The 14,934-nt window shown below is 48.3% G+C and overlaps 1 long non-coding RNA gene across 1 annotated transcript; it reads left to right on the top strand.

The window, feature by feature from the left end:
* LOC108637881 lies at positions 2,812-4,794 on the top strand. Its single transcript, XR_001919395.1, has 3 exons — positions 2,812-3,001; positions 3,541-3,722; positions 4,626-4,794. It is a non-coding gene; the product is annotated as an uncharacterized LOC108637881 (long non-coding RNA).

Raw genomic sequence — 14,934 nt, 5'->3', positions numbered from 1 at the left:
CACCAGGGAAGTCCTAAACGTATCTTTTACAGACACTGGGAAACCAGAAGAGTTTGTGTGACTTACTTAATTGCCATAGTTTGGAATGGAACCTGCTATGGCTCTGAGGTATTCTTGGATCTGTCTCCTCCTTCCAGGCCTCCCTTGGTGGTTCATTGGTGAGGAATTCACCTACTAATGCAGGAGACAGGTTCAGTCCCTGGGTGGGGAAGATGCCCTGGAGAAGGAAATGGCAACCCTCTCCAGTATTCTTGCCTGGAGAATCCCATGGACAGAGGAGCCTGGCAGGCTACATTCCATGGGGTCGCAGAGTCGGGCACAACTGAGCGACTAAGCAAAATACAAACTCCTCAATCCCAGAGCCCACATGCCATTCACCCAGGATTCCCCACTGCTCAGCTAAGTGCCAAGTGCATGTGGGTGATACTGGTTTGAATCGGGGTCAGCCTGGACATGGGCGACGGGATGAGAAAGCAGTTGTGTTGAGCCAGGGGATGGGTCATGTGTACCCGTGCCTGTAGGGCCTGAGGGGTCACGTCTGCCACCCCTCTAATGTGGACGTAGAGAAGGAAGACAGGGGTCGGGGGAGGCAGGGAGGCCTGGAAGCAGGGCAGCCTGCAAGGAGAGCAGCAACGGGCCTCTCTCTCCCCCAGGCTCAACTGTTCCATCGGGGCCGAGCTCTGCTCCATGGAGGCTGCCTGCTGTAAATGTGAGCTTCTGCCCACTGAGGTTCTGATGGAAGGTGGTTCTACGTCATTACCCAGGAGTGACTCTGAGAAGTGCTCCCATTCAGCCTTCTGCCCCCACGAACAGAACAACATGACATGGGCCCCTCTTTCCAAAGCCTCTGGGGCTAGCGATGCCATCTGTGGAGTCAGGAGTGTCCATGGCCCCACCCGGGCCTGCAGTCCACCCCCTGAGGCTGTGCCCAGGGGGTGGGGTGAACAGAGGGACCAGGACACAGCTGGGGTCCGTGGAGGATGACTCACACGCTATAGATGACACCCTTTAAGAAAAGTAATCCAAAATTGCAAACACACAGTGAGTTCCAGGACCTTGGAAAAGGGCCGAATCTCCTGCTTTTTGTGGTTGCTGTTCAGTTGCTAAGTCGTGCCCCACGAACTACAGCACCTCAGGCTTCCCTGGCCTTCATCATCTCCCTGAGCTTGCTCAGACTCACGTCCTTCAAGTCGGTGATGGCATCCAACCCATCCTCTGTCATCTCCTCTCCTCCTGCCTTCAGTCTTTCCCAACTTCAGGGTCTATTCTAATGAGTCAGCTCTTCACATGAGGTGGCCAAAGGATTGGAGATTCAGCTTCAGCATCAGTCCTTCCAGTGAACACCCAGGACTGATTTCCTTTAGGATGGACTGGTTGGATCTCCTTGCAGTCCAAGGGACTCTGAAGAGTCTTCTCCAACACCACAGTTCAAAAGCCTCCCTTCTTCGGTGCTCAGCCTTCCTTATGGGCCCACTCTCACATCTGTGCATGACCACTGCGGACTTATGCTGTGTACCTTGTCATATGTCACAATGGTTTGCTAGCTTCATGCTTTCTTAGCATCACAATAAGTTCCCCTCTGGCATAGCATCTCAGACACAAGAGGGGTGGGGACTTGTCTCCAAGGACTACTGTCACAAAGTACCACGAACGGAGTGGGCTCAAGCAACAGAGACATGTTGTCTTCCAGTCCAGGAGGCGCTGGCCAGAGAGCCTGGAACCAAGGAGTCCCAGGGCAACCCTGTCTCTGAGCCCGTCGAGGAATGGGCCACCCTGTCTCTGAGCTCGTCGAGGGATGCTGGCTCACGCCTCTGCTGGCCTCTGGTGCTCCGGGCGGCTCGCAGCTTGGAGCTGCGTCCCTCCAGTCTGTGCCCTGGTCGTCACGTGCCGCTTTCCCTGCACGCCTCTGTCTTCGCGTGGCCTTCTAAGGACACCAGCTTTGTTGGATTCGAGATCCACCCTTCTCCAGTTTGTCTCATCCCAGCTCATTGCATCTGCAATGACCCTATTTCCAAATAAGGTCAGAAGCTGAGGTACTGAGGACTGGGGCCTCAGCATACCTTTTGGGGGACACCATTCAACCTGTAATAGATGGTGAGGAAGAGGGGCAGCAGGCAGTGGATGAAACAGCTGGGGCCTTCTGGAACTCTAGGGTTGGCAGATTCCCTGGCTACAGCTCCACCGAACTCTCTGGGTGGGAACTCATTCTCACCCCCTCCCCAGGCTGCCTGCAGAAGACAGAGCCTCCAGATACCCATTAGTCTGAGCCCTGCTGCTTCATCTCCACCTTGGTGTTATGACACACTCATGGTATCTCTTTTCTAGTCCCAGAGGCCCCCTGTGGTTTCCACCTACAGCTATCCTACAGTCTCCCTGGGTGCGGGTGGAGCCCACACCAGGAGCAGGCACAGGAGACACTCTACCCCTCATCCCTGAGAGTCTGTGGCCTAGGGAAAGATGGCAGACAAAGATTTGCCCACAAAGCACCAGGCCCGTGTATCCGCAGCCACAGGGCCGCGAAGGCCAGCTCCCAGTGCTCGGCCAGCTCCCAGTGCTCTCCCAGCTAAGTGAAGGGCAGATGCACCCGTGCTGAGAGCAGCAGGTAGTCTGCTCTGGGATGCTCACTGTTTATGATTTTCTTTCCTCCAGGAGATTTGTGCTCTTAGTTGTGTTTTGCTTAATCTCTGAAATGCGTTTATTTTGCTGAGCACACAGCAAGGGGTTGGAGCAGGCCAAAGAGTTCTGGGCGGCAGGAAGAAGCCAGGCTGGGATTAAAAACAGACAAGTCATCACAAGATGGGTGAACCTCGGGCCTGTCCAGCAAGGTCAGCCGTGGGCTGGCCTGATTGCTTCAACATTCTAATCAACCAAAAGCCAAAGAGGTCATGCCGTTTTCAAGGAGTCATGCTCCAGTGAAACACACCTGACATGAAAATGCTACCCAGTGAGGCTCATCCATGCTGATCCAGTTGCCGCCTAAGAATCAGTGTTGATTCCCCAGGTACGTTGCTTTGAGTGTGAGCTGTCCGTGGATGTAGTGCTGAGGTTCTGAGTGATGAGAGCCCTGGCTCCATCTCCCTGGCTCTGTGATATAATGTGGAAGCTGCTTCCTGCTGACACAAGCCAAGGGTAGAAAACAGTCTGGCTGTGTGAGCTTGGGTTGTTTGGATTCCGGATTACGAAGCAGTGTCACAGTGACGTCTGAGTGTGTTTGTGTTTGAGGGCATGGCACAAGCGCACTGATTGACTGGTTGTGCTCAGAGCGTGTTTGGTCTCGCTGGACAAGGAAAGGCAGGATGTGAGCTGACTCAGCTCCCTCCCACCCACAGGAGAAGGGAAGCCCCCTGCCCCTCTGCGGGTGCCATTAAGACCCTTCTGTGACTCCTTGACTATCCTGTGGCCCACCCTGCTGCAGACTCTTGGGTTTTCACTGAAAGAATCAAACTTCCTTCCCTCCTGTCTGTTAGTTGCCCAGAACCTAAACCTTGACTTTCTCGTGGCTAACAGAGGTTCCCCTTCTCCTACGCTTGTGCTCCACAGCTCCCCATCGGAAGGTACCACAGTGACCTCCGGGCAGGGCTGCTGTTAGCTCCAGCCCCCAGGGAAGCCCCACACAACAGCAGACCACAGATGTGTACACAGCTCTACTGCCCCCAAAAGAGCTAAATGGGTCTGCCCTACAACAAACCTTTCTCTGCAGCCATCACCGTGCTGGTCCTGAGGTGAGTGCTTGCAGTGGTGGCTGAAAGCTACCATCTGCTTTGTGAATGTCACTTGACTTTAGGGCTTTTATTTATACAATTCGATGATCACCAAGGCACTGAAAACTGGAAACATCTCCAGAATTAACATGTGGTTCAGGACTTCCCTGGCACTTCCAGTGCAGGAGGCGCACGTTCAATCCCTGGTCGGGGAACTAAGACCCCACAAGCTGCACGGCATGGCCAAAAGGTAAAAAGGAAAAAAGAATTAATATGTGATCATTATGGACTGCGTTTATTTTTGGTTATTGTAACCCAGGGACTAACGTAGTACCCAGCTCAGGGGAGGCTTTAAATAGGTGTTTCTAGGTGAATGAACAAATGAGTAAAACAACAAATGATATGTCAAAGTGGGGGTCAGGGCACGGGAAACAGGAAGGACCCAGGTGAACCAGAGCAATCAAGGAAGGCGCCTTGCAGGAGTGAGACCTGCACCAGGCAGCATAGACTGAGTTGGGATTTAATCAAGTCCCAAGAGGGAGAAACCACAACCACTTCTTCCGGGTAGAAAAAGCCTTCTGCCACTAGGGATGTTGGGGGCTCAGTCAGTCAACCATCGTTGTGGAGGCTCAGGTGAGTATTTCCCCGTGGGACGAAGCTGTATCCTGACACAGATGGTTTAGGAGTTTGAGGTCCTGCGGTGCGGGCACAGAAGCCGCGATAGGGATGCCGGTGATGAACGCGCACTCACGTTCTGCCCAAGCAGAGGGGCCCTGAGCGGGGGGTGTGTTTCACACTCTGAAGGGGCGGGGTGAGGGAAAGTCAGCCTCTCCCTCCCACTCTGTACCCTGGCCTGCTACCCACTGGCACAATAAGCCTTCTGCTCGAGCCTCTTGGATGCCCCCTGACGAAGCCTACCAACAGGTCCGCCTACTCCCAGTGCCTCATCCTGGCGCCTGCACAGACTCGCCCAGCGCACGTGTCCTCACTGAGCACCACCACGTGCCCAGAAAGCTCCCCATGGCAGAGGAGAGCAGGACAGGCCCAGTTCCTGCGAGCGTGCAAGGAAGCAGGATGGACAAGAAGCAAGCGACGAAATCAACACGTCAGATCATCGCTGGTAGGAAAGGCGCAGTAAGGACCACCAACCGAGGTGATGGGGAAGAACAGTGACAAGGGGGAGGGTGGCGACTTTAGGACCAGTTGCCGGTCAGAGAAGGTAGCTCTGAAGAGGTAGCATTTGAACTGAAAGCTGTAGGCAAAGTAAACCCCTGCCAAATGTCAATGGAGAAAGAATGGGATATAAGGCTTTGAAATGTGTCTATTAGAAACAGAGATTAGTTACTTAGTGTCAGTCAACCAGTCCTGTCCAACTCTTTGTGACCCCATGGATTGTAGCCTGCCAGGTTTCTCCATCCATTGAATTCTCCAGACAAGAATACTGGAGTGGGATGCCATTTCCTTTTCCAGGGGATCTTCCCAACCCAGGGATTGAATCCAGGTCACCTGCACTGCGGCAAATTCTTACCTGAGCCACCAGGGAAGCCCATTAGAAATGGAAATTAGCTGTTATTAACAAGAACTAACCAAAGTGGCTTAAGTAAATGAAAGGTTTATTTTTTTCTCATAAAATAAGCACAAAGGTGTGCATCCCCGGGCTAGTATAGTGGTTCATCAGGGGGCTATCATTTCTAGTGCTTGACTTCTTAGCTTTATGGTCAGATTATGGCTCAACATGGCTGCTGCAGCCCCAGTCATTGCACCTATACTCCACGTAGGAAGTGTCTGGATGGAAATGGGGCAATGGGGGCACTACCCAGATATCCATCTCACCTTGAAGGAACTTTTCTAGAAATTCCACTCAGCGAGTTCTCATTTGCAGAGCTCTGACCAGAGCTTAGCCTCATGTTCATAACAAAATGAAAAGGAGGCAGGGTCTTTAGCTGGAGACTCTGTCTATGAGGCAGCTAACTAGTCATCCCTTCCCCTGAGGCCAAAAGGTACGTCCACTCCAGACCCCAAGAGCACGAGCGTCTGTTGACACCAATGGGGTAGAATTTTAAACGGGGGCCGTTTCCCTCCAGGTGGCATTGATAGTCTAAATCAGAACTCAGAGGCTGGCTGTCCCCTACGCTGCCCTCCCAACAGAGCCCACCCTGAACTGTTGGCGTGAGTCCAGCCTCACCCTGACTTTACCCCTTTGTTCGAAAGTCATTTGGTAATATAATGTTCTTTTTCTCAAAAAATAAGAAATGAGGTGTTTGGGTTTTTTTTTTAAGTACTTATAGTAGATTTAACAGTGATCACCCAAATATTGGGCTTCCCAGGTGGTGCAGTGCTGAAGAATCTGCCGCCGATGCGGGAGCCACAGGAGACATGGCTTAGTGAGCTCAACCCCTGGGCTGGGAAGATCCTCTGGAGGAGGAAATGGCAACTGGCTCCAGTATTCTTGCCTGGGGAATTCCAGGGACAGAGGATCCTGGCGGGCTACAGTCTCTGTGATCACAAAAGAGTCAGACATGACTTAGCAACTAAACAGCAACAGCAAACCCTCTATAATAAAAATGATACAATTAAAAAAATTTTAACTGATGTGACAAAGGACTAGAAAACTAAAATATAAGAAGACTTCGTTCAAACTTATTAGAAAAATGGTTAGAACTTAACATATAAGTGGAGAAATATATTAATGGTTCTTATAAGGGGAGATTCACTGTGTGCACATGACATTCACATGCCATCCTAATAAAAACCACCACCTGTTATTGCATCAGGCTCTGCGTTAGACCTTTCAGAAACACTGTCTCAAACGCCTACACAGATCCAGCAAGGTAGCTGTTATCCCCATTTTAGAGATGAGTAAAGTGAGTCCTTGGAAGAAAAGTTATGACCAACCTAGACAGCATATTCAAAAGCAGAGACATTACTTTGCTGACTAAGGTCCATCTAGTCAAGGCTATGGTTTCCCCTGTGGTCATGTATGGATGTGAGAGTTGGACTGTGAAGAATGCTCAGCACTGAAGAATTGATGCTTTTGAACTGTGGTGTTGGAGAGGACTCTTGAGAGTCCCTTGGACTGCAAGGAGATCCAACTAGTCCATTCTGAAGGAGATCAGCCCTGGGATTTCTTTGGAAGGAATGACGCTAAAGCTGAAACTCCAGTACTTTGGCCACCTCATGCGAAGAGTTGGCTCATTGGAAAAGACTGATGCTGGGAGGGATTGGGGGCAGGAGAAGGGGACGACAGAGGATGAGATGGCTGGATGGCATCACAGACTCGATGGACGTGAGTCTGAGTGAACTCCGGGAGCTGGTGATGGACAGGGAGGCCTGGAGTACTGCGATTCATGGGGTCGCAAAGGGTCGGACACGACTGAGCAACTGAACTGCTGGACTGAACTGAAGGTGAGTCCAAAGGAGTGTGGACGCTGCTCAGGGAGATGGATTTGAAACTAAGTCTGAGAAAATAATTACCATTTCAGGTAATCGTTTATTTACTTATTAAATTAGTATTCATTTCACTTCTTCTCTGTAGGACTAGTCACTGTGCCAAGACTAGACACTTAGAGATGGACAAGATGCCTATTTTCCTTAGGGATCTGGAGACTAGGTGAACAGGTAGACAAGTGAGCCATCAGTCAAAGACTGTGATAAGTGCTATGATCAGCACACACAGAGGAGAAACGCGGGGACGCCTGTTGGAGACCCCCATTCACATTCGGGCTGGCTTTCAATGCTAATATCGAACAATAGCACCAGGATGCAGTGCCAGCTTTGGGAGGCAACTGTGCCATTCATAGCAGGAGCCAAACATATTCAGTGCTCTCTGACCTTGTAATTCAGCCCTAGGAATTTATCTTATAAAGTCATTCAAAAGAAGAAAAAAGAGCTATGCTACTATAGGCTTCTTATAACAGGTTAAAAATAACAATAGGAAGCCGAGAGGCATTTCAAGACATCCGGAGACAAAAGCTTAGGCGTGCATGAGCGATGGATAAACAAGAGCAGAGGTGAATGTCCAGCAGGGCTGATGAAACTGCTCTGTGACTGATCTGCTCGTATCCTGGTCTCCAGCCTCCCCCATTGCCTTTGCCCGTGAGTGACAGATGCAGCCTCTCCTGGTCCCAGCATGTGTTTCTGCGACCAGCTTCGCTGCGACCCAGTCTGCACACACAGCCAAGATGGTCACCACAAAAGGAACACATGTTCATAGAAGACGATAGATAAACACAATGAAATATCATTCAGCTATTGAAAAAAAACAACAGGAAGGCCGTGTCAAAATATGAAAAAATATATCACAGCAGAAACAACTGAGATGACCAGGAGGGGAAAGATTTAATGGGATGTGGCAGGTCAACACAATGGAACAATATAGTAGCTATTGAAAAAGTAATTATGAAAACCATGTAGGGGACATGGAAAGAATGTTGGATATTGTGATAAGTAAAAATAACCGAATACGGTTTGTGAAGAGCCTATATAAAGGTTTTGTTTCTCATTTCTATAACTTTTATCATTATAAAAATGGAATGTATAAAAGTAGAGAGTCATGCAAAATCTTTTTGAGTTACAGAAAGTGATTAAAATTCTTATTTTTCATTAGCATTATCTTAGGTTTTTTTTTTAGTAAGATGAACGAAGCTTTTGAAAAATAAGTTTTAAAATTAAGAGAACTCTTTCATACCAACAGAGAAAGAAATCTTTCTTTAATGTCTTCAAATATGTCTTGAGAGAGAATTCCCTGGAGGTTCATTGATTAGGACTCAGCTGCCAGGAGCCCAGTTTCAATGCTGGTTGGGGAACTCAGATCTCATAAGCTGCATGGCTGAAAAAAAAAGAAGAAAAGGGAAAAAATTTTAAAATATTTATCTTAGTGTCTAGGTTCTGGCTTATAAAGGGTCAGGCTAGTCTGAATGCTGCTCCCAAGCGGCTCACACTGTCTCTTCCCATCCTTTTGGTAGATGCCCCACAGAGACGACGGCCTGCAGCCCCTCCACTCCTGTGCGCTCCCTCCCGCAAGACACTGAGACCGCGTCACCTCTGCTTGCATCAGGCTGGCCCTGTGACTTGCTGTCACAAAGGAAGGGGTGGTAATGATGCCATGGCTTCTAGGCTGGGGCCTTAAGTGCCCTCCTGTGTCCGTCTTTGTCCTCAAGGAAGGCGCTGCCACCATGCTAGAGAGAGGCCATGAGGCAAGGGAGGTGCAGGAGGAGAGGGGGTCAGCCCAGCTAGCCCTGGCCGTTCCAGCCGTCCCCGCTGAGAGCGAGTGACGCTATCATGCAGCCTCCAGCTCCAGTGGAGCCACTCAGTAAAGACTCAGTGACACAGAAGCAAACCAGCTGGCTACACTGCACACTGCTCGCACTGCAAGACTGTAGACAAATACATGCGTGCATTTTGGGGTGTTTTGTTACACAGCGATAGCTAGCTGAGACAACTCTACCCTTGAATAGGCTGAAGGACTCCAAGGCCAGGGCTGAGTCTCTCCTAGCCTTGCAGCCACGTTCCCAGAAGCCAGCCCGATGCTTCATAATCCAGTCCAACAGGTGGATTCCGGTGAGAGGCAGGAGAGAACCAGAACAGGGATATTCATAGCTGCATTTGACTGAGCACTATAGAGGTCCTTTGTACGTGCTGCCTCAGTTACTCTGCATCGTGTTGCCAGTGGAGAAAAGGCGGCCCAGGGAGTAGAAGTATAATAACTCGCCCAAGGTCACCCGCAGGATCAGAGCAGCAGGCCAGAGCGCGTGCGCTCAGTTACCTGCTATACCGCCTCCCCGAATAACAGTGATGAAGCCTAGGAGGGAGGCGAAATGCGGACTCCTGACGAGCCCCTTCCCGAGTAGGCACAGAGGGAAGCAGGGCAGGATAACGACCAGGTAAGGGCCCCGGGTTTGGGGAGCCCCGGGCTGGTCCCTGAATTCTTGATTCCAAGGCAGTTCTGCACACACAGCCCCCAGAGCCGGTCAGCTCCCCCATTCGCAGGCAACCCCCAGACACCCACAAACAGATTTCTAGAATTCAAAGGTTCTCACAGGCTTACTCGCGTATATAGACTGTAGGGTGAGGTAGACCAGCTCCACACTGGTTCCTGCTCTGTGTCAATACTATGCCGGGGAGATGGTGAACCTTGAGCCCCGGGGTTAGCAAAGTGCAGCCCATGAGCCAAATCCAGCCCAGCATGTTTTTGTATGATTTGGAAGGTAAGGAGGTTTTCCAATGAATGAATGTTTTTTCAGTTTTCTTCCATCTCTAATGGTTAAAAACACCAAAAGATTAATTATATGTTGTGACACATGAAGATCATACGAAAGTTACATTTTTATGCCCATTAATAAAGCTGTGTTGGAATACAGCCACAGTCATTCATTGATCCATCTGTAGAGCTGACTCAGTGTCACAGCACCAGAGCGGCAGAGATCTGTGAGCCGCAAACCAAAAACTATTTGCAGGGTGACTTGCATAGACAATGTTTGCCGCCCCCTGGCCTAGGTAATACTTCATATATTGACATGACCTTAGCCTGCTTTCTATGCAATTACAAATAACTTAGAATACTATGGTATTGACAAGGTCTATGAGTTGATAGATACGAAACATCAGAATGTTAGAGGGACACTTTTCCTAGTACGAGGTTGAGGATCTAAAGACAAAGTTATAGGCTGAGCTGGGACATTGTTACGTGACCTTGGCCAGATCTCTTAATTTCCCTTAGGTTTAGCATTTCCATCCCCAAATGGTCAGCTTCAGGGCTAGGATTTAGCTTTCTGCTTAGGGGAAGGCAAACCGATTGTTAAAAACAGAAATACTGGGAACTCCCTGGTGGTCCAGTAGTTAGGTACTTTTCCTGCCGAGGGTGCAGGTTCAATCCATCCTTGGCAAGAGAACTAAGATCCCAAAAGCCACCCAGCACAGCCAAAAAACAAAACAAACAAAAAACCAGCAGAAATACTTCTGTACCAGTTGGTGAATAAACTGAGCCCCCAGGGGTTCCCCCCTCCCCTGAAGGCCTGGCTGTTCTCCCATTTTCCCGACCATCTCCCCTAGATTCAGCAACTAAAGGGTTAACATCTGGTGCTTCAGAGCCCTGTTACAGTTGGCCAGAGTCTGTGCCTATTGGTTGCTAAGTGTTTTCAATATCATCCCTGTCAAGTGCCCCTTGCAGTAGTTTGTCCGTAGGATGCGTTCATTTTATTCTCAAGCATATTTTCCATCCTTGGGCTTAAAATCTGTCTTTTAAAATAGCCATAAATTTCTGACCATTAGTTAGACCTCAATCACCAGGTGAACAATGAAAATGAAAAAAAAAAAAAAAAAAAAGAAACTTCCCAAAGTGAGTTACGGGAAAGAAGGCAAGAGTGTGAATATTCATGGGCTCTGGTTCAATGGATTTTGTGCCACACGGGGCATAGAGGAGTAGCCTGTTGTCTGCTGAACAGGGTTGATTCTGACAAAGGCCGCGCCCTAGAACTCTCTCATCCTGTTTCTCCAGATATTTCCAGATTAATCTTCTCGAATGTGCTTGCCTCCACCCCGAGGATTCCAGGAAGAACAGGGGTGAAAGAGAGAAAAGTGGCCTTCTTAGATGCTAGAGGCTGGCCAGCCGCCAGGGCCCCACTTGAGCACCCATCTCAGCATCTCAGCTGCCAGGATGAACTGGAGACAACCCACAGCCTGCCTTCTGCAGTGTGAATCTGCTCAGGGAAGTTCACTGACCTCTCCCTACAGTTGACTCTCTTGGGCCTCCATGCCCATTTCTCTGCATGCACAGAATCTCTTTGCCTCTGACAGACATCCTGGAAACTCAGTGTTTTCAGAAACTGCGGTGAACCTCTACCATTGCTGTTTTATAAATCTCCTGGGTAGAAGGGGCCAGGAGAAGCCAGGAGGCCAAGGCTCAGACCCAGGTTCTGACACTCTGTCTGGCGCTTAAATCACTCGTCTTTAGAACAGGATCTCTGCTTGAAGCATTACGCGGCACCGAGCAGGTAGAAGCCCTGCAAACACAGAGCCTTGTGTTGCTTTCTTTCACATCCTCTCTCCCTAACTGTTCCTTTGGCTCTTTGGGAAGCGAGTGAGAGGTGACTAGGTTCTTTACTGGAAGAGGAGACAGGTAAGGAAGAGGCTACCCACCCCACTCCATTCTAAACGGTGGGAACTCTGAACCCTGATCAAGGTCTGATGGAGGACCATGTTGGAGCCAATAGCTCAGGAGAGCCACCGTTCATCTTGTTTAATTTATTTTTATTTTTTAATTAGGAAAAAGAGAAGTTTACCTTAAATAGTAGTCAAGGGAATACAGATTAAAACTATAATAAGACACAATCTTTTCCCTTCCTCCTCCAAAGTTCTTTTCTTTATGTAAATCTGAATTTTTAATCTGTATCATTGTCTTTCTCTCTACAGAATTTCTTCAAACATTTCCTGCAAGACAGGTCTACAGGCAACAAATTCTCTCAACTTTTGTCTTTGTATTTTTCCTTTACTTTTGAAGGATAATTCCAGAGTATAGAATTCTAGGTGGGTGATTTATTTCTCACAACATTTAAAATGTCTCACTCAACCCTCTTCTTGCTTGCACGGCTCCTGAGAAGTCAGATACAATTATTATCCTTGTTCTCTAAGTCAGGCGGTTTTTCCCTCTGGCTGCTTTCATCACCTTTGATTTTCTGTAGTTTGAAAATAATATTCTTGGGTGTAATTTTTTGGTCATTTGTCCGGCTCGATGTTCTCTGAGCTTCTGGGATCTGTGGTTTGATGTCTGACTTTGATTTCTGGAAGTTCTCATAGTCACTGTTTCTCATGTTTCTTCTATTCCTTTCTCTCTTCCTTCTCCTCTGGCTTTTCCATCACCTATTACATTTTTCGTAGTTGTCTCACAGGTCTTGAAGGCTGTACAGCGTTTTTCCACTCTTTGCTCTCTTTGCCTTTCACTTTGGGAGGTCTCTATTGAGGTAATCAAGCTCGAGGACTCCTTCCTCTGCTGTGTCCAGCCTACGAAGCTGATCACAGGTATTCTTCATTTCTGTTACAGCATTCTTGATCTCTAGCATTTCTTTTTGGTTTTTCCTTGGTGGCTCAGATGGTAAAGAATCCACCTGCAATGCAGGAGACCTGGGTTCGATCCCTGGGTCAGGAAGATCCCCGGGAGAAGGGAATGACAACCCGCTCTAGTATCCTTGCCCTGAGAACTCCATGGACAGAGAAGCTTGCAGTCCATGGGGTCGCAAAGAGTTGGACAGGACTGAGTGGTAACACGTCTTAGGATTTTCACCTGTTTCTATTGCCCATCTGTTCATGCATGCTGTCTACTTTACTCACTGCAGCCCTTAGCATATTAATCAGTTATTTTAATTCCCGGTTTGGTAGTTCCAACATCACCGTCTTGTCTGAGGCTTGTTCTGTGGCTTGCTCTGTCTCTTCCATCTGAGCTTTCTCAGTGTGTGTTGTAATTTTCCCCTGATAGCTGGGCATGATGTACTGGGTGAAAGGAACCACTGTGAATAGGCCTCTAGTGATGTGGTGACAAGGTGTGGGGGAGGAGAAGTGTCTGTGGTCCCATAGGTGAGTCTCAGTCATTTTGTGAGCTTATGCCTCAAGGCCGCACTTCTCAGTGTTATCCCATTAGGTGGGACAGGATGTGTAGAGGTGGCTGGATGTGGGTGTTTCCCTTCCTCCAAGTTGGTTAGGCTCTGATAAAACCCCAGGAGGCTAGGCTCTGGTTAAACAGTTTCTTTTGAGGGCAGGCCCTGCTAAGAAGAGCAGAGTGTTTTGGCTTATTTCAAAATGGTTCTTTTCCCCTTCCCTCTGCTGGAAACACAAAGGGGTTACATTTTTTCCCCCTCTGATAATCACTGTCAGAACCTGATAGAGCTCCAGGAGATAAATCTCACAAAAGTATATCCCTCCACTCCCGTGAATTTTTAGACTCCACATGGAGTCTCCAGCAGTTCACCAGTTGCAGCTGGGGCTTCCCTCCCCGAGCACTGGTCTCTGCTCTTGCAAGGTGTGATTCTTGGTGTTTGCCTGCCAGCCTCACCAGTCTAGAGGGCATCAGTTTGTTCTGTGACTTCACTTCTCTTGTGGATCTGAGAATAGTGATTGATTTTTCAGTTCAGCTTTTTATCTGTTGTTAGGTCAGAATGGCAATTTCTAAGCTTCCTACCTGCTGGAATGGAAACTGGAAGTTGGATCTTGCTTACATTTTGAAGTAATTTTTCTTTATTGAGAAAAGTGGGTGTAATTCATCACGCCTTTTGTTTAACCCTGAGTGGACTGCCTATTTGAACTCTAAAAAAAAATGTAAAAATGGAAACTGAGGCAGGGAGAAGTTAAATGACTTGGGGTCCCACACCCAAAGCATGAGGCTCAGGCTGTGGTTTTAAACAGCATCTTCTCCTCTTTCTGGTACATAAGTTCGTTGAACCTAGACCAAATACAGGAGAGGAGTCTGAATAAAGTTTCCCAGGGGGTGGTTCAACAAATGCCATTCCTGCCAGATGCCGAGTTAAAAACAAAAAGTACTCTATGGTCCTATGGTGTGACCATCACCCAAATAAAATGTGGAAAAATTCCATTACCCCAGTGAGCTCCCTCCTGCCCTTTTCCAATTAACCCCCCACTCTCAGAGACAATCACTGCTCTGATTTCTATCACACTAGATTAATTTTGCCTGCTCTTGAACTTCATATAAATAGGCTCATACAGTAAGCCCTCACTTCCATCCGGCCTTGTTCACACGTCTGTGACATTCCTCAAGTTGTGCACGTCAGTAGCTGGTTCCTTTTTATTTCTAAGTAGTGTTTCATTGTAGAACTGTACCCAATTTGTTTATTCATTCTCTTGTTGACAGAGACCTTGACTCTTGTGAATAAAGCTACTGTGAACATTTTTGGATGAGTCTTCCTCGAGACTTCTTTAAAAAAATTTTTTTTAATTTTATTTATTTTTCCTGGTAAATACCTAGAATGATAGGATAGGTATATGTCACATTTTGTAAGAAACTATCAGATAGTTTTCCAGAGCAGTTTTACAACTACTTTGAAACAGGGTTTGGCGGTTTCTTAGGAACCCCTTGATCGAAGTTTTGAGTTTGCATCTTTGAGAAGCAAGCAGGAGAGGGTCAGCCGTTTTCCCGCCAGCAGAGAGAGAGCATTCTATTGCTCTGTGATCTCGCCAGCATAAGTCTCCTAAGTCTAGCTGTTCTAGAAGGTGTGAGGAGGGACAAGCG

Source organism: Capra hircus, chromosome 17 (genome assembly GCF_001704415.2).
Source record: "Capra hircus breed San Clemente chromosome 17, ASM170441v1, whole genome shotgun sequence".
Classification (NCBI taxonomy): domain Eukaryota; kingdom Metazoa; phylum Chordata; class Mammalia; order Artiodactyla; family Bovidae; genus Capra; species Capra hircus.
Note: the sequence above shows the minus strand (reverse complement) of the source record. Positions and strands in the feature narration are given on the sequence as shown.